The 19,592-nt window shown below is 45.7% G+C and overlaps 4 non-coding genes across 4 annotated transcripts; 3 read left to right on the top strand and 1 right to left on the bottom strand.

Moving 5' to 3' along the window:
- Positions 1 to 2,455: 2,455 nt before the first annotated feature.
- On the bottom strand, positions 2,456 to 2,529 carry trnat-agu (transfer RNA threonine (anticodon AGU)). Its single transcript has one exon. It is a non-coding gene; the product is annotated as a tRNA-Thr (tRNA).
- A 4,706-nt stretch (positions 2,530 to 7,235) lies between these two features.
- Positions 7,236 to 7,319, top strand: trnar-ucg (transfer RNA arginine (anticodon UCG)). Its single transcript is given in 2 exon segments — positions 7,236 to 7,272; positions 7,284 to 7,319. It is a non-coding gene; the product is annotated as a tRNA-Arg (tRNA).
- A 1,806-nt stretch (positions 7,320 to 9,125) lies between these two features.
- trnai-aau (transfer RNA isoleucine (anticodon AAU)) lies at positions 9,126 to 9,199 on the top strand. Its single transcript has one exon. It is a non-coding gene; the product is annotated as a tRNA-Ile (tRNA).
- A 2,386-nt stretch (positions 9,200 to 11,585) lies between these two features.
- Positions 11,586 to 11,667, top strand: trnas-aga (transfer RNA serine (anticodon AGA)). The gene has a single exon. It is a non-coding gene; the product is annotated as a tRNA-Ser (tRNA).
- Positions 11,668 to 19,592: the final 7,925 nt, after the last annotated feature.

Consider the following 19,592-nt stretch of genomic DNA (forward strand, 5'->3'; position numbering starts at 1 on the left):
TGAAAACAACCCCAAATCCCTCAGTCTCTCCTCATAGGACCTCCCCTGCATACCAGGCAACATCCTGGTAAACCTCCTCTGCACCCTCTCCAAAGCCTCCACATCCTTCCTGTAATGTGGGGACCAGAACTGCACACAGTACTCCAAGTGCGGCCGCACCAGAGTTGTGTACAGTTGCAACATGACGCTGCGACTCCTAAATTCAATCCCCCTACCAATAAACGCCAAGACACCGTACGCCTTCTTAACAACCTTATCTACTTGATTCCCAACTTTCAGGGATCTATGTACACATACACCTAGATCCCTCTGCTCCTCCACTCTATTCAAAGTCCTCCCGTTAGCCCTATACTCAACACATCTGTTATTCCTACCGAAATGGATTACCTCACACTTCTCCGCATTAAACTCCATCCGCCACCTCGCGGCCCAGCTCTGCAACCTGTCCAAGTCACCCTGCAAACTTCGACACCCTTCCTCACAATCTACCACACCTCCGACTTTGGTGTCATCAGCAAACTTACTAATCCACCCAACTATACCCTCATCCAGATCATTAATAAAGATTACAAACAGCAGTGGCCCCAAAACAGATCCCTGAGGCACACCACTCGTAACCGAACTCCATGATGAATAATTACCATCAACCACCACCCTCTGTCTCCTATCTGCTAACCAATTCCTGATCCAAGTACCTAAATTACCACCAATCCCATACATCTGCATTTTCTGCAGAAGCATACCATGGTGAACCTTATCAAACTCCTTACTAAAATCCATATATGCCACATCTACTGCCTTACCACTATCCACCTCTTTGGTCACCTTCTCAAAGAACTCAATAAGGTTAGTAAGGCACGACCTTCCTGCTACAAAACCATGCTGACTATCTCTAATCAATTCATTACTCTCCAAATAACTATAAATCCTATCCCTAATAATTCTTTCTAAAACCTTGCCCACTACAGAAGTAAGACTCACTGGTCTATAATTCCCAGGGAAGTCTCTGCTCCCCTTCTTAAACAATGGGACAACATTCGCTGTCCTCCAATCTTCCGGTACTATACCAGAGACCAACGACGACCTGAAGATCAGAGTCAGTGGCTCTGCAATCACCTCTCTTGCCTCCCATAGAATCCTAGGGTAAATCCCGTCCGGACCAGGGGACTTATCTATTTTCAACCCATCTAGAATATCCAACACATCCTCTGTATCAACTATAATACTTTCTATTTTACACCCCTTCACCCCAGTGACCTCCTCAGCTACATTCATATCGTCCTGCGTGAACACCGAAGAGAAATAATGGTTCAATGCCTCTCCAATCTCTTCCGGTTCCACACACAACTTCCCCCTACTGTCTGTAACTGGCCCTAATCTTGCCCTGACCAACCTTCTGTTCTTGACATACCTATAGAACGCCTTAGGATTCTCCTTAATCCTATCAGCCAAAGTCATCTCATGCCCTCTTCTAGCCCTTCTTAACTCCCTCTTCAACTCCCTCCTAGCCAATCTAAAGCTTTCTACTGCACTACCCGAGCCCTCAAGTCTCATCCGAACATAAGCCTCCTTCTTCTTCCTAACCAACAAATCAACTTTTTTTGTGCACCACGGTTCCCTAGCCCTACCAATTCCTCCTTGCCTGACAGGGACATACCTATCACAGGCCCACAGTAGCTGCTCCTTGAAAAAACTCCACATTTCAGACGTTCCTAGTCCCTGTAATCTCCTAGTCCAACCAATGCTTCCTACTTCTCTCCTAATGGCCTCATAATTACCCTTCCCCCAGCTAAAACTACTGACCCGAGGTGTAGATGGTACACACTGCTGCCATTGTGTGACGGTAGTGGAGGGAGTGTGTTTTTATACATGGGAAGCGAATGAAGCGGGATGCTCTGTCCTGGATGGTGCCAAACTTCTGTCGTTCTGTTCAAGTTGAATTGACCCAGACAAATTATCTCAGGGAACAAGGTGATTCCGATGTCCTCCCACATTCCAAAGATGAACAGGTTGAATGGATTTGGCCATGTTAGATTGTCCCTTCGTGCCCAAGGTATTTCTATCAGTAGATTAGCGGAGTGGGTGTGTGGCACTGCGGGGATAGATTCTAAGTGCAATTCTCTGTCGGAGGGTCGGTACAGACTCGATGGGCAGAATGGTCTCCTTCAGCACTGTAGGGTTTGTGTGTTTCTCAGGCCATTTGACAGTGTTCGGAATTCCCTGAGAAAATAATGAAAATCTGTGTTGGGAGAACATTGAGTATATTTAGATGATTTTTTTTACTGCAAGATGATGAAAATACCTGGATCATCCCAACAAATAGTCGAGATATTTGTGGGGAGTCTCGAAATTTGCCCATCGTTGGAGATTATCCACTGTGAAGGGAAAGACAAAGCTGACAAGCAAAATGGATTTTGTGACTGGCACAACTGCAAACATCATTGAAAAAGAACCAAGGCTCTGCTGGGTTTCAACCCAGGATCTTCCTGCTTACTAGGCAGGCGCTTTAACCAACTAAGCCACAGAGCCTGTCTCAGTTGCAAGTGGGTTCAGCGGAATGCTGGAAATACGTTCCAGATCTGGTGGTATTTGTGAAAAGCCGAGAAACTGCCAGAATTGGAACGTACCTGTGAACTATCCGACTAAATATTGAACGGTTTAACGTGAGCTGGGTCCACTTACTGTTTTCAGACACACATTTGGTGTAAAATTAGAGATGTGATTCACACACACAGTTTTCTGCTCTGAAGGCAGCTGTGTTCCTTCTGTCGCACGAATTGATTTAAAAAAGAAAATACTTTATTCATACGGGGTATGTGTGTCACTGGCCCGGGAAGCATTTATTGTCCAAATTAATTGTCTTTGAGTAATTGGCGATGAATTCATTCTGGAGACACTGCAGTCCATGTGGTGTATGTACACATAGACTGCTGTTAGGGAGGGAGTTCCGGGATTGTGAGCCAGCCATGGGAACGGTGATATGTTTCCATGTCCGGATGATGTGTGTCTCGGAGTGGAACTAACCGGTGGTCATTGTTCCTCTGCATCTGCTGTCCTTGTGCTGAGAGATTTCTCGGGTTTGGATGGTGCCTCGCGAAGGAAAAAAAAAAGTGTCTGAAGTGGGATTTGAGCCCCGGCCCCGAAAGAAAATTGCCACCTGAACACAGCACCTTAAACAGATCAGTTATCCTGACTACATCCGCTAAGGTTCAAAATCTGTGCACAAATCGAATTGAATTCCACCTTTGTAGCACTTACATTTCAAACTAGATACGTTTTTTTCCCCCAACTTCTGAACCCCAGCCAGAGGCCTGTATCTGAGTCCCATCCTTCCCCAAGCCGCCGGGGGGTGAGGAGCTTCTCATTGCTGCATTGCTCTGTTTGCTCAAATCAACAAAGACCCAATTCCCGCCCTTCCTGTTCCTTACAGGGAGGTGTTGAGAGTGTCAGATCTGAGCAATGTGAAGTATCCAATTGGAGAGTTGCATCCTGGCGACAGGAATATCTCTCCACAGCTGCTTTCGGAGCTGCTGAATATTTCCAGCATTTCCTCTTTCTGATTTTGTGTCTTCATTACAGGAGTTCATTTACTGACAACCCAAAACTTGTCTCTCGGGCCCAGCTCCAGTCACAGCTTTTCTGTGATCTTCAAACGGACAAGTTCACTCTTCACTTTCCTACACACATGCTTTAAAATCGGCTGGTCTCACACTCAGCACCCTGCGGCATCGCCTTCAAACCTCACCCCACCCTCCAACCGTCCACCAGGGCCTCAGAGGTACAAGTACTTCTTAGGAATTGACAAAAGCAAGAAGATTACAGTGTTTGTGCGGGCATATAAAAGGTTAATCCACACTCACAAAGAGACTGTGAGAATCTCTCTCCCTCTCTATTTGATCAAAAGAAGATACAGATTGCCTGCAGTCAGTCATTATCCAAGAATATAGGTTGGACTAGGAGATTACAGGGACTGGGAACGTCCGAAATGTGGAGTTTTTTCAAGGAGCAGCTACTGCGAGTCTGTGATAGATATGTCCCTGTCAGGCAAGGAGGAATTGGTAGGGCCAGGGAACCGTGGTGCACTAAAAAAGTTGATTCGTTGGTTAAAAAGAAAAAGGAGGCTTATGTTCGGATGAGACTTGAGGGCTCGGGTAGTGCACTAGAAAACTTTAGATTGGCGAGGAGGGAGTTGAAGAGTGAGTTAAGAAGGGCTAAAAGAGGACATGAGAAGACTTTGGCTGATAGGATTAAGGAGAATCCTAAGGCGTTCTATAGGTATGTCAAGAACAGAAGGTTGGTTAGGGCAAGATTAGGGCCAGTTATAGACAGCAGAGGGAAGTTATGTGTGGAACCGGAAGAGATTGGAGAGGCATTGAAGCAATATTTCTTTTCGGTGTTCACGCAGGGGGACAAGAATATAGCTGAGGAGGACACAGGGTTGCAGGGGAGTAGAATAGACAGTATTACAGTTGATAAGGAGGATGTGCTGGATATTCTTGAGGGATTGAAGATAGATAAGTCCCTTGGTCCGGATGGGATTTACCCTAGGATTCTCTGGGAGGCAAGAGAAGTGATTGCAGAGCCTCTGGCTCTGATCTTCAGGTCGTCGTTGGCCTCTGGTATAGTACCGGAAGATTGGAGGTTAGCGAATGTTGTCCCATTGTTTAAGAAGGGGAACAGAGACTTCCCCGGGAATTATAGACCGGTGAGTCTCACTTCTGTTGTGGGCAAGGTTTTAGAAAATATTATTAGGGATAGGATTTATAGTTATTTGGAGAGTAATGAATTGATTGGAGATAGTCAGCATGGTTTTGTAGCGGGTAGGTCGTGCCTTACTCACCTTATTGAGTTTTTTGAAAAAGTGACCAAAGAGGTGGATGGGGGTAAGGCAGTGGACGTGGTATATATGGATTTTAGTAAGGCGTTTGATAAGGTTCACCATGGTAGGCTTCTGCAGAAAATGCAGATGTATGGGATTGAGGGTAATCTAGGAAATTGGATCAGGAATTGGCTAGCAGATAGGAGACAGAGGGTGGTGGTTGATGGTAAATATTCGTCATGGAGTTCGGTTACGAGTGGTGTGCCTCAGGGATCTGTTTTGGGGCCACTGCTGTTTGTAATTTTTATTAATGATCTGGATGAGGGTATAGTTGGGTGGATTAGTAAATTTGCTGGTGACTCCAAAGTCGGAGGTGTGGTAGATTGTGAGGAAGGGTGTCATAGTTTGCAGGAAGACTTGGACAGGTTGCAGAGCTGGGCCGAGAGGTGGTGGATGGAGTTTAATGCGGAGAAGTGTGAGGTAATTCACTTTGGTAGGAATAACAGATGTCATGAGTATAGGGCTAACGGGAGGACTTTGAATAGTGTGGATGAACAGAGGGATCTAGGTGTATGTGTACATAGATCCCTGAAAGTTGGGAATCAAGTAGATAGGGTTGTTAAGAAGGCATACGGTGTCTTGGCGTTTATTGGTAGGGGGATTGAATTTAGGAGTCGCAGTGTCATGTTGCAACTGTACACAACTCTGGTGCGGCCGCACTTGGAGTACCGTGTGCAGTTCTGGTCCCCACATTACAGGAAGGATGTGGAGGCTTTGGAGAGGGTGCAGAGGAGGTTTACCAGGATGTTGCCTGGTATGGAGGGGAGGTCCTATGAGGAGAGACTGAGGGATTTGGGGTTGTTTTCGCTGGAAAGAAGGCGGCTAAGAGGGGATCTTATTGAAACATATAAGATGATTAGAGGTTTAGATAGGATGGACAGTGATAGCCTTTTTCCTCGGATGGAGAAAGCTAGCACGAGGGGGCATGGCTTTAAATTAAAGTGGGGTAGTTATAGGACGGATGTCAGGGGTAGGTTCTTTACCCAGAGGGTGGTGAGGGATTGGAATGCCCTGCCTGCTGCGGTTGTAAATGCGCCTAGTTTGGGGGCGTTTAAGAGATCCGTGGATAGGTTTATGGACGAAAAGGGATTGGTTTAGGTTAGAGGGTCATTGTTTTTTTTTAACTGGTCGGCGCAACATCGTGGGCCGAATGGCCTGTTCTGCGCTGTAATGTTCTATGTTCTAACAATATTCCCCCTTCGTATACAGTTACTGAGTGGGGGTGGAGGGATAGACACCGATAGAGTGAGTGAGGGCGGTGATAATTTATCAGATAATATATCAGTTACAGAAATCCTTGTAAATTTCGGCTTTATCCAGAAAGATTCTCTTGGAGAAACAGAAGCTGCAGTCTCAGCTCTCACTGATATTACAGTAGAGACATACTATTAATCCCACACTCAGGAACAGTGCTGCATTTGGACAGGAGAGATGGGGAAAGGGAATAAAAACGGAATGGTTCAGTTCTAAACACTGTGCAGGCTCAGAGGGAGCTGAGGGTCAGAGAGATCTTTGAAGGAGAGAGGCCATTTTGACAGAGTTGTCAGGAAGGCGGATTGGATGTTTGGCTTCATAACTGGAGATACTGAGTATAAAAACTGGGAAGTTCTGCTCAATCTTTATAAAGCTCTAATATAGTGCAGCTATTTTAGGATGGTACCCAGACCCAGTAATCACACTTTAGAAAGTGTGGGAGGGTCCTGACGAGGGTGAAGATGAGATTTACTGCTTTGGATCGGTCGATGATGGATTTTAGCTCAAAGGTTTCACTGGACAATTCAGATTTTATCTCTTTGCAGCTAATGGGATTGAGTGGTGATGTAAGAGACGCGTAAAATAAAATAACATATTGAACTAAGGTACACAGGGGGAAGCTGCTGCATTAGCTGCCAGCAGAAGGATTCAGGGACAGGCATTGAAGATTGAAGAGAGGATATGTAGGAGGCAGAGGATCCCCACAGTGCGGGATGAGGCCGCACCGACCATTCTGCACCAACTCTCCGACAGAGAATCCCTCTCTGTAACACCACCTAATTACCCTACTAATCCTCCTGACAATAAGGGGGAATTTAGCCTGGCCAATCCGCCTACTCTGCACTTCGTTAGAGATGGGAGGAGACCGGAACACCCGAAGTAAACACACACACACGGGGAGACCGTGCAAAGTCCACACAGACAGGCAGCCAAGAATGTTGGAAATGATTTTCAGTTTTCTACCGGTTACAAACACTGGGGATTCCCCTTCAGTTTGTGGCATCTGGGAATCAGTAAAACATCCAAAAATAGAACTGAGAATAAATATAACCTCGGTAGGTATTCACATGGTACTGACATTCGGACGGTGTATTCATGTGTCGACCGCGTGGCCTAATGGGTAAGGCGTCTGACTTCGGATAGTGATGGTATTAGAAGTTTGCAGGTTCGAGTCCTGTCGCGGTCGTTTTATGCAGAAATCTGGTTGAAGTTCCCCAAAAAACGAGATGTCCTTCTTCAGTTGAAAGCTTTGCATTTTGTTGCAAACATTGCAGGGCTCTTTCTCAGAATGTATTTCCTTGTTGTTTTGTTCATTCAATTTTCTAATCTCATTATTTTATCCTCCGCCCCAGAAATCAATCTTATCTTTGAGATCTTAATAAATTGTTGATGCTCCCGAATGGAGCAACAGGCTTTGATGCAATCTGTTCAATAGAATTCTGTGGAGGGAATTCTAATCTCCTCAGGAAGGGGTTTAATAATGAGCTGAATGAACTGTTTCTGTTTTCAGGGATGAAAGGTGATGTCACTGGGCTGGTAATCCGGAGGCCCGCACTAGTATTTGGGAACACGGAGTAAATCCCACTGCGGCAGCTGGTGGAATTTCAATTCATTGATGAAGTCAATCTGGAATTGAAAGCTAGTCTCAGTAATGGTGGCCTTGGAACTACTGTCAATTGGAGTAAAATATGATCTGGTTCATCGGTGCACATTAGATGAAGCCGTTTGCCCTCCTTACCTGGTCTGGCTGACATCTGACTCCAGACCCAGAGCAATGAGGGTGACTCTTAACTGCCTCTGAAATGGCCGAACAAGGCACTTTCATTTGAAGGGCAATTAGAGGAGGGCAACAAATGCTGGTCCTGCAGGCGACACCCACAGCCCATAAAAAAAGAAGAACCATTAAGGAGAAAGAGAATGCTCTGCCGGTAACAAATGCTGACATTCGGTATCGTGTTTTATCGTTTGACCGCCTGGCCTCATGTCTAAGGCGTCCGGCTACTCTAATAGCCGTGGAAATAGTATCAGAAGATTGCAGGTCCGAGTCCGATTGTTTTTCTGCAGAAATCTGGTCGAAGCTCCAGAAAAACGTGATGGCCTAGTGACGGATTGAGAATCTGGATCCTTCTCTCCAAAAACAACAAGGCTGAGGGTGGCCTGATGTTGGGCTTTCAATTAATGAAAGATTTTGTGAAAAATCATTTCGATAAACTGGATCAGAGAAGGGCGGATAGGAATGTATCTCACTCTTTCATACATGCCATTGATAGTTGATGGTTTTAGCACAATGATGTAGATGTGACCAGTGTATCAGCGAATCCTCAGAGTGTGAGAAACATCCTATCAGTAATGTTTCCCCAACATCCTCCAGATTGAAGGGAGGCAGCATTCATGCTGATGACTGGGAGAGTTTGTTACAAATCGTTGAAGATGGTCAAAACCTGTCCCCCAATCGGCAGCAGGCTTTTATGAGGCAGAATGGAGGCAGAGAAGACAGTAACAGAGAAGAAAGCTCTGTGGGCTGAGAATGGGCCTGTTCACTCACATGAAGACCCATAGCAGAAACTCATGGCCCTGAATGGATGTCATCCTCGAATCGAGGGACCGACAACGATAACAAAAAACAAAGAACAAAGAACAACACAGCACAGGAAACGGGCCCTTCGGCCCTGCAAAAGCCCGCGCCGCCCATTTTAACCTCAGTGAGTGCCTCATTCCAATCCTTCTTCTACCTACGACTTTTGTCTACATCTCCTGGACTCCACAATAAAGGGGTGCAAATTTTGGGAATGATATGTGCGCTAGATTAAGGGAGATCCAATTTAGGGACGATTTATTAACACCAATCAGCCAAAAAGCACGTTTTTGGGGTGTGGGAGGAAACCGGAGCCCCCGGAGAAAACCCACGCAAGCACGGGGATAATGTGCAAACTCCCACAGACAGTGACCCAAGCCGCCCTGATAACTGTCCCTGGGCGGTGTGCAGTTCCGTGGCCGGTTAGCTCAGCTGGTTAGAGCGTGGTGCTAATAACGCCAAGGTCGCGGGTCCGATCCCCGTACCGGCCAAATTGTTTTTTTCCCCCTCAAACTGCTGCTTCGCATCTCCAGGGACATTGGCTCGATTCCCGGCTGAGGTCAATGTCTGTGTGGAGTTTGCACATTCTCCTCGTATCTGCGTGGGTTTCCTCCGGGTACTCCGGTTTCCTCCCATCGTCCAAAGATGTGCGTGTCAGTTGTGCACTCAGTCACTAAACAACATCCTGCCTTCATATCGAGTGGATCAGAGAGGGTAGAGGGATAGACAGAGATAGAGTGAGTCAGGACGGTGAGATACAGACGGCCAGATAATGTCTCAGTGATAAAAATCCTTATAAATTCCGGCTTTATCCAGAACGTTTCTCCTGGAGAACCAGAAGCTGCAGTCTTAGCTCTCACTGATATTGTAGCAGAGACACATTATTAATGCCCACACTCAGGAACAGTGCTGCATTCTGACAGCAAAGATGGGGAGAGGCAATAGAAACAGAATGGTCCAGTTCTAAACAGTTGTGCAGGCTCAGAGGGAACTGAGGTTCAGAGAGATATTTGAAGGTGAGGGGAAATTTTGAAAGAGTCGTTAGGAAAACGGACGGGATTCTTGGTTTCATAAATGGAGACACTGTGTATGCAGAGAATCCCTGCATTGCAGAAGGAAACCAATCAGCCCAAGGAGTCTGAACCGATTCTCTGAAAGAACATATTTCGCGCAATTTTACCATGGCTAATCCCCCGAACCTCCACATCCTGGGAACCTAAGGACCAATTTAGCATGGCCAATGCACCTAGCCAGTCTTTGGAGTGAGGGAGGAAACTGGAGCACCCAGAGGAAACCCACGCAGACACAAGGAGGACGTGCAAACTCCATGCAGTCACCCAAGGCCCGAATCAAACATGGACAGCAGTGCGAATTACTGTACCACTTTACCGCGCTCTTTAATATATAAAATCAGAGAAGATATGCTTCATTTCTATATTTTATCTTGCATTAATTACGAGTAGCGGATTCAGTGACATAAAGTGAGGATTGGAGGTAAGATATGCAGACACGGGGTAGCTGACATGTTCTCTAACTTCCAACTCAAATCTTGAATTTAATGAAACAGTGCCTTGAAATCTAACTTTGGGGCTCAGCAGGGGGATTAGTGGGAACTTTGTGATTGGAAAATCGTTTTATTTTACACAAGAGAGACTCGGAGATCTCAGAGACACCAAACACAGTTGGATAAGTTTGACTCGGCACGGTAACACAATGGTTAGCATTGCTGCTTCACAGCTCCAGAGACCTGGATTCGATTCGGGGCTTGGGTCACTGCCTGTGTGGAGTTTGCATGATCTCCCAATGTTTGCATGGGTTTTCTCCCACAGTCCAAAGAACATCCTTCCTCAGATAAGAAGACAAAACTGCAGCTGTGGCCTCACCAAGACCCTGTATAATTGCATCAAGACATCCCTGCTCCTGTACTCGAAGCCTCTCGCTATGAAGGCCACCATGCCATTTGCATTTTTTACTGGCTGCTACAGCGTCATGTTTCCCTTCAGTGACTGGTGCATGAGGACACTCTGTTCTGGTTGCACATTCTCTTCTCCTAATTTATGACCAAACAGAACATTATCTGTCTTCCCGTGTTTGCTAACAAATTGGACCACTTCACATTTATTCAAAATATACTGCATCTGCCAATCATTGAGCCATTCGCTCAACTTGGCCAAATCAGGCTGCAGGATATGGTGTAAGGTGACTCTGAGATAAAGGGATGGAGAGAGAAACGAGGTGACTGCAGTCTGACTCTGACTCTTCAAATCAGTTATTGCGCCCTTGTTGAAAGTGAATGTGCCTGAGAACAGGAGAAAAGCAGATCATGGGCCAGGGATTTATTTTCTGTAAAAAGTAAAATAAACTTGTAACCAGTCAGTGTCTGGCTGAGAACTGGCGAGGGGAGGGGGAGGGGAGGGGGGAGGGGAGGGGGTGGTTGGGGGGAGGGGAGGGGCGTGGAGGGGGGGAAGGGGAGGGGAGGGGGCCTGCTTAAAGAACATTCACATAAATATTTTCATGATCCATCTGTGTCTAATGGAAAATCGAGTTTGAAATTGTTGTCAGTGGAAAATTTGTTTAAATGAAAAAAAGGGCCTGAAAACTAATCAATGAATTCTCAGTCAGAAACAATAGTAAAATGAAATACAATTGAGGTTTTTCTTTTTTTTTTATTCGGAACTAATTCGTTTCTCATGAAAAATTACTGAGATACAAAAACATGTCTTTGACCTAGTAAATGACTTCTCCGTCAGAGACAAAGATACAAAAGTAGAGGAACAAATTTCAGCTCACACACTGAGCTTTGTACAATAACGGTGCCTGATGAAGTTAGTGTGAACGCTACTGAGGTGATTATATGAGGGGGAGGCGAACGGTGGTGCTGCGATGGCCGAGCGGTTAAGGCGTTGGATTAGAAATCCAATGGGGTTTCCCCGCGCAGGTTCGAGTCCTGCTCGCAGCGATTATCACCGGAAGCGTCTGCTTTCGGCAGCCCCAGAGCAGGACCTTTTTCTGGTGCCACGTCTGTGGATCACCATCATGCTTTTCGCTCCATGGCTCCGGGCCGAGTGCAGGAAGGTGAGCTTGAAGAGGACACCTGGGTGCCCTCGGGCTGGCATGGACAAGATGAGCCGAATGATTCAGTGCTGTTCCCTTTCTCTGGTTCCATGAGGGAAATCAGAATGTGAGCAGATTGAAAAACAACCGCATCAGGAGCGCAAGACAAAAACAAGGTCTCATTTCAGAGAAAGATTCTTATGGAATGACAGACAGAACATAAGAAATAAATTTCATCAGAATACACTGAATGATCATTTCAAAATGCTGCTTGGATGATATGACATCGTGTTCATTCAAACACATTGCTGCAAGCTGGTCATTATTGGGCGTTAGGAACTCCTGGTTATAGCAGATTGGGAATGGAAGGAGCAGCTTCACATCTGCACATTGACAGGTCAAACTGTGTCTCAGATTGACAGCTCCCAGGACAGGTTTTCCTCTCCTCTCGCTCTGTGCTGTGGATTCTCGGGGATTAGTTGGAGTTTCCCAGCTCAGTAACTGTGAAAGCCTCTGAGGCCGGCGATGCTCACAGTGTCTGTTCCCCAGATTCAGGGGGCTGCAGCCAATCAGAGCTGTGCCTGGGTTAACCCAGAGCTGGTTGAAACGATGATATTGTTCACAAGCTGAATTCTATTTGATCAGATGTAGATACAGATTGTGTGCACTCAGTCACTAAACAACAAGATCCCGCCTTCATATAGAGTTGATGAGAGGGGATGGAGGGATAGAGTGAGTTGGAGCAGTGAGACACAGACCGCCAGACAATGCCTCAGTGACAGAAATCCCTGTAAATTCCGGCTTTATCCAGAGAGATTCTCTTGGAGAAACAGAAGCTGCAGTCTCAGTTCTCAGAAAAAAACATCAGGTAAGGCGATAAAGGAGCAGCGCTCCGAAAGCTAGTGGTTTTGCTAACAAATATATCTGTTGGACTTTAACCTGGTGTTGTGAGACTTCTTATCACGAGGGCAGAATCAGTGGCGTTCAGATATCTCAGAGGATTGTTCGGCTGGAGATGACGAAAGGCAGGAAGAGCTGAGGACATGGAGGGATTTGGAAACACGGATTAGAATATTAAAACTGAGACATTGCTTAACCACGAACATAGAACATAGAACATAGAACAATACAGCGCAGAACAGGCCCTTCGGCCCACGATGTTGTGCCGACCAGTTACAAAACAATGACCCACTAACCTAAACCAATCCCTTCTCGTCCATAAACCTATCCACGGATCTCTTAAACGCCCCCAAACTAGGTGCATTTACAACTGCAGCACGCAGGGCATTCCAATCCCTCACCACCCTCTGGGTAAAGAACCTACCCCTGACATCCGTCCTATAACTACCACCCCTTAATTTAAAGCCATGCCCCCTCCTGCTAGATTTCTCCATCAGAGGAAAAAGGCTATTACTATCCACCCTATCTAAACCTCTAATCATCTTATATGTTTCAATAAGATCCCCTCTTAGCCGCCTTCTTTCCAGCGAAAACAACCCCAAATCCCTCAGCCTCTCCTCATAGGACCTCCCCTCCATACCAGGCAACATCCTGGTAAACCTCCTCTGCACCCTCTCCAAAGCCTCCACATCCTTCCTGTAATGTGGGGACCAGAACTGCACACAGTACTCCAAGTGCGGCCGCACCAGAGTTGTGTACAGTTGCAACATGACGCTGCGACTCCTAAATTCAATCCCCCTACCAATAAACGCCAAGACACCGTATGCCTTCTTAACAACCTTATCTACTTGACTCCCAACTTTCAGGAATCTATGTACACATACACCTAGATCCCTCTGCTCATCCACACTATTCAAAGTCCTCCCGTTAGCCCTATACTCGACACATCTGTTATTCCTACCAAAGTGAATTACCTCACACTTCTCCGCATTAAACTCCATCCGCCACCTCTCGGCCCATCTCTGCAACCTGTCTAAGTCTTCCTGCAAACTATGACACCCTTCCTCACTATCTACCACACCTCCGACTTTGGTGTCATCAGCAAACTTACTAATCCACCCAACTATACCCTCATCCAGATCATTAATAAAAATTACAAACAGCAGTGGCCCCAAAACAGATCCCTGAGGCACACCACTCGAAACCGAACTCCATGATGAATATTTACCATCAACCACCACCCTCTGTCTCCTATCCGCTAGCCAATTCCTCATCCAATTCCCTAGATCACCCCCAATCCCATACATCTGCATTTTCTGCAGAAGCCTACCATGGTGAACCTTATCAAACGCCTTACTAAAATCCATATACACCACGTCCACTGCCTTACCCCCATCCACCTCTTTGGTCACTTTCTCAAAAAACTCAATAAGGTTAGTAAGGCACGACCTACCCGCCACAAAACCATGCTGACTATCTCCAATCAATTCTTTACACTCCAAATAACTATAAATCCTATCCCGAATAATTTTTTCCAAAACCTTGCCCACAACAGAAGTGAGACTCACCGGTCTATAATTCCCGGGGAAGTCTCTGTTCCCCTTCTTAAACAATGGGACAACATTCGCTAACCTCCAATCCTCCGGCACTACACCAGAGGCCAACGACGACCTGAAGATCAGAGCCAGAGGCTCCGCAATCACTTCTCTTGCCTCCCAGAGAATCCTGGGGTAAATCCCATCCGGACCAGGGGACTTATCTATTTTCAGGCCCTCCAGAATATCTAGCACATCATCCTTATCAACTGCAACACTGTCAATTCTACTCCCCTGCAATCCAGTGTCCTCCTCAGCTATATCCATGTCCCCTTGCGTGAACACCGAAGAGAAATATTGGTTCAATGCCTCTCCAATCTCCTCCGGTTCCACACATAACTTCCCTCTGCTGTCCATAACTGGCCCTAATCTTGCCCTAACCAACCTTCTGTTCTTGCCATACCTATAGAACGCCTTAGGATTCTCCTTAATCCTATCAGCCAAAGTCTTCTCATGTCCTCTTTCAGCCCTTCTTAGCTCACTCTTCAACTCCCTCCTAGCCAATCTAAAGTTTTCTAGTGCACTACCCGAGCCCTCACGTCTCATCCGAACATAAGCCTCCTTTTTCCTCTTAACCAACGAAGAAACTTTTTTGGTGCACCACGGTTCCCTGGCCCTACCAATTCCTCCTTGCCTGACAGGGACATACCTATCACGGACTCGCAGTAGCTGCTCCTTGAAAAAAACTCCACATTTCAGACGTTCCCAGTCCCTGTAATCTCCTAGTCCAACCTATGCTTCCTAATTCTCTCCTAATAGCCTCATAATTACCCTTCCCCCAGCTAAAACCACTAGCCCGAGGTTCATCCTATCCCTTTCCATCATTAAGGTGAACGTAACCGAATTGTGGTCACTATCACCAAAATGCACACCAACTTCCAAGTCTAGCACCTGGTCTGGCTCATTGCCCAGCACCAAATCCAATATAGCCTCACCTCTAGTTGGCCTATCTACATACTGAGTCAAAAAACCTTCCTGCACGCTTTGAACAAAAACTGACCCCTCTAACGAGCTAGAGCTATAACAATTCCAATCAATACTAGTAAAGTTAAAATCCCCCATAACAATTACCCTATTACTTTCACTCCTAACCAGGATCGTCTCCGCAATCCTTTCCTCAACCTCTCTAGAACTTTTAGGAGGTCTGTAAAAGACTCCCAACAGGGTGACCTCTCCTCTCCTATTTCTAATCTCCGCCCATACTACCTCAACAGACAAGTCCTCATCAAACTTCCTCTCTGACACCGTGATACAATCCCTGACCAATAAAGCTACCCCTCCCCCCCTCCTACCTCCTTCTCTACTCCGACTAAAACATTTGAACCCCGGGACCTGCAGCAACCATTCCTGCCCCTGCTCTATCCATGTCTCTGAAATGGCCACAACATCGAAGTCCCAGGTACTGATCCACGAGTCAGTGTTTGTCACTGAGCACAGGGTTGCTACATTTATATATTTGGAGTAAATTCTGATTTAATGATGAGAAATCAATTAGCAGCTTCCTGGACACAGCAGCACAATAAATCGGATCAGAAGTGGATCACATGGTCCCTCAAGCCTGCTGCTCCATTCAGTAGGATTATATTGTAGATTCACAAACCACAGAATCTTTACAATGCAGTAACAACCCATTTGGTGTTATTGAAACAACATTCTATCTAATCCCGCTCCCCCGCCTCACAGCCCCGAGACCTGACTTTGGTTCTGACCTTTGATGATTTGCACATTCTCCCCCGTGGGTTTCCTCTGGGTTCTCTGGTTTGCTCCCTGGTTGAAAGATGTGCAGGTGAGGTGGATTGGCCATGTTAAATGTTGCTTTAGTTTCCAAAGATATGCACATTAGGCACTGAGTCGCTGCAGTTTTGATACTTATCTTGAATATTTTTCCCTGGTTCTTGATGAACTCTTGACTGGAATATGACAACTTCTATCATTGAATCCCTACAGTGCAGAATGTGGCCATTCGGCCCATTGCGTGTGCACTGATTTTCTGACCTCTCCACTCAACCTCACATATTTACCCTGTTAGTTCTCCTAATCTAAACATACTGGGGGACATTCGGGGAAATTTAGCATGGTAAGTCCATTTCCCCTATCAGTGGAGTGTGGGGGCAACCAGAGCACCCGGAGGAAAGCCAAGTGGGCAAAGAGAAAATGTGGAAAATACACACAGTCACTGAAGGCCAGAATTGAACCCGGCCCATTTACTTTTCATTGTGTCTCTATAATCTTCCTACCAGAATGAATCACTTCACAATTCTCAGCTTTGAATTTCAGCTGGAACTTGTCCACTCATTCCGTCAACTTGTCTCTGTCCTTTTTGCAGTTTTACACTATCCTCCTCAGAGTTCACAATGCTCCCAACTTTCACATCATCCACAAATTCTGAAATTGTGCCCTGCGCACCATGACCTCGGTCACTAATATATCCTGGTGCATGTTCACAGTATCTACAGTTTATGTGCAGATCAAAGTGATTTACTGCAGTTTGAGGATGAAAACAGAAAAGCGGAGCCAATGCAAATGCTTGCATATTCCACGGAAATATTGCAGAATTGTTGTCAAGTAGTTTTGTTATCATCGTTAACAGGAAATAGCAGAGAATGGTTTCGACGCATCAACCTCTAAATGATCAGTCCAGCACACTTCCGCTGCGTCACTTTGCTCTGGTAAATCCAGAGCTGCCCCCTGCTGCCTATCAATGCAGCCATTCAGATATTCACTTCCACATTGTTGTTTAACTCCAGCACGAGTGTGAGGGAGCTTCAGTCTGGCCACACAATTCCACTGCAAAACACCAAGAATGCAATGGACGGAAAAGACACGCACAAAAGCAGCAAAAGAGACTGTTTGTAAATCAGTGACGACAGACAAAGGTTCCGGGAAACCGGCAGGACCCGGAATTGATCACTCACATGTTAAATTAGTTTCCTGTTGCAAATATATTCTTGTAAGCATATTTCCTGCTGTACAGCTGTCCTGCTTTGAACTATTGCTCAAAGATGTTCACTGTTGTTGTGTAAAGTGTTTCACTGTTTGTAAATATATTTCCTGCTGTGCTTTATGATATAGAGGGTTACAGCATGGAAACAGGCCCTTCGGCCCAAAGTGTTCATGCTGCCCATTGTCTTTTTCCCTCGGAGTAATTCCCAATTATCCGTGTTTTGCCAATATCTCTCCAGACCAATCTTACCCAGGTAACTGTCTCAAATGTCGGTGAGTGTTTTTTTCTTTCTGCTGTTGTGAAATATGCTGCCCTGTTGTTGTGTTTCCGGCTCTGGAAATATTTTTTCTTCTTTTCTGTTCACATATCGCCTTCCCTTGCAAACGTGTTCCCTGTTGTGTAAAAAAGATTCTCCCTGAGGACTTTATTTGTCTGTAAATTGTTGCATGTTGTGTTAAGATGTTCCCTCTTCTTGTGTCAGGCTCTGGTTGCAGAAAAAGCCATTTACTCCAGATCGAGGTTTTTCGGGGAAAAGGGAAGCCAAATAACAGTTGGTGTTCTCCAGGTAAAAGTCACAACTGCTTCACAGTTACCATTAAGTTGTTTATTCATCACTATGAGCAGGAATAGCAGAGGATGGTTTCGATGGTTATGAGCGCAGCACGCTTCCGCTGCGCCACTCTGCTACGACAGAAGTCTTACTCTGCTGCCCATCAATGTAGTCAGACAGATGGTCACTCCTCTATCGTTTAATAGGAACACCAGTGTGAGGAGGCGTCACTGCATCACACCGAGAATACAATAGACAGAGAAAAACACACAATAGCAGCATGAGAGACTGCTTGGACACATGGAACGACAGACAAAGTGTTGCGAAACCGGCAAGATACGGAATTGGAGAGTCGATCACTATTTTAAAAGGAATTTTCTGTTGCAAATGCATGTTTGAAAATATATTTCCTGCTGTGTAACTGTGCTCTCCGTTGTTGAGAAATGTTTTCTGCTGTTGTGTAAAATGCCTTCCCGGCTGTGTAAATATGATCCATCTTGTGTCAATATTTTTAAAATACTCTCTTAATCTATGCCCTGTTCTGTAAACATGTTCCCTGTTACATAAGAACATAAGAAATAGGAGCAGGAGTAGGCCATCTCGCCCTTCGAGCCTGCCCTGCCATTCAATAAGATCATGGCTGATTTGAAGTGGACCAGTTCCACTTTCCCGCTTTCTCCCCATAACCCTTAATTCCCTTGTCTATCAAAAATCTATCTACCCGTGACTTAAATATATTGAGCGAGGTAGCCTCCGCCACTTCAATGGACAGTGAATTCCAGAGATTCACTACCCTTTGAGTGAAGAAGTTCCTCCTCAAATCTGATCTAAACTGCTCCCCACCCCTTATCTTGAGGCTGTGCCCTCTCGTCTTGCTATCCTTTCTGAGCGGGAAGAATCTCTCTACCTCTATCCTGTCTATCACCTTCATTATCTTATATGTCTCTATAAGATGCCCCCGTCATCCTTCTAAACTCCAACGAGTACAGACCCAGGCTATCCAGTCTCTCTTCATAGGCTAATCTCCTCATCTCGGGTCTCAGCCTAGTGAACCTCCTCTGCACTGCTCTGTTGGGTCAAGATATTCTCCGTGAAGATGTTTTCCGTTTTGCTAATGTTAATTATCTGATCTCATGATATTCCATGTTGGGTTAAAATGTTGTATGTTGTGTTAAGATCTTCTCTGTTCTTGTATAAAACTCTGGTTAAACTGGAAGTGGATAACGATCGCTCAATTTCGACTGCCTTTTACCCTCTGTTCGGGATGTGATTGGGTGATTCATATTGTATCCAACACATGCATGTGAGTGAGATTTGTTCTGTGTCTCTCCGTCTCCGATTGGAGTTGCGAGTTTTTATTTGTTTTATTCATTTCGAGAGGTGGGTACCACTGACTAGGCCAACGTTCATTGCCAATCCCTAACCGGCCTTAAGTAGGTGGTGGTTTGCTGCTTTCTTAAACTGCTGCAGTCCCTGAGGTGAGGGAACAACCACGGTGCTGTCAGCCTAACAGTGGAGAAACAGAAGCTGAAGTCTCAACTCTCACTGATTTTGTAGCAGAGACAAATTAATAATCCCACACTCAGGAACAGTGCTGCATTTTGACAGAAGAGATGGTGAAAGGCAATAGAAACTGAATGGTCCAGTTCTGAGCAGTGTGCAGGCTCAGGGGGACCTGAGGGTCAGAGAGATCTTTGAAGGAGAGAGACGATTTTAAGAGAGTCGTCAGGAAGGCGGATTGGATGTTTGGCTTCATAACTGGAGATACTGAGTATAAAAACTGGGAAGTTCTGTTCAATCTTTATGAAGCCCTGATTAACTGTAGCTGTTTTCGGATTGCC

This window comes from Carcharhinus amblyrhynchos, unplaced genomic scaffold, assembly GCF_965287045.1.
Source record: "Carcharhinus amblyrhynchos unplaced genomic scaffold, sCarAmb.v2.hapA scaffold_42, whole genome shotgun sequence".
NCBI classification, from domain to species: Eukaryota; Metazoa; Chordata; class Chondrichthyes; order Carcharhiniformes; family Carcharhinidae; genus Carcharhinus; species Carcharhinus amblyrhynchos.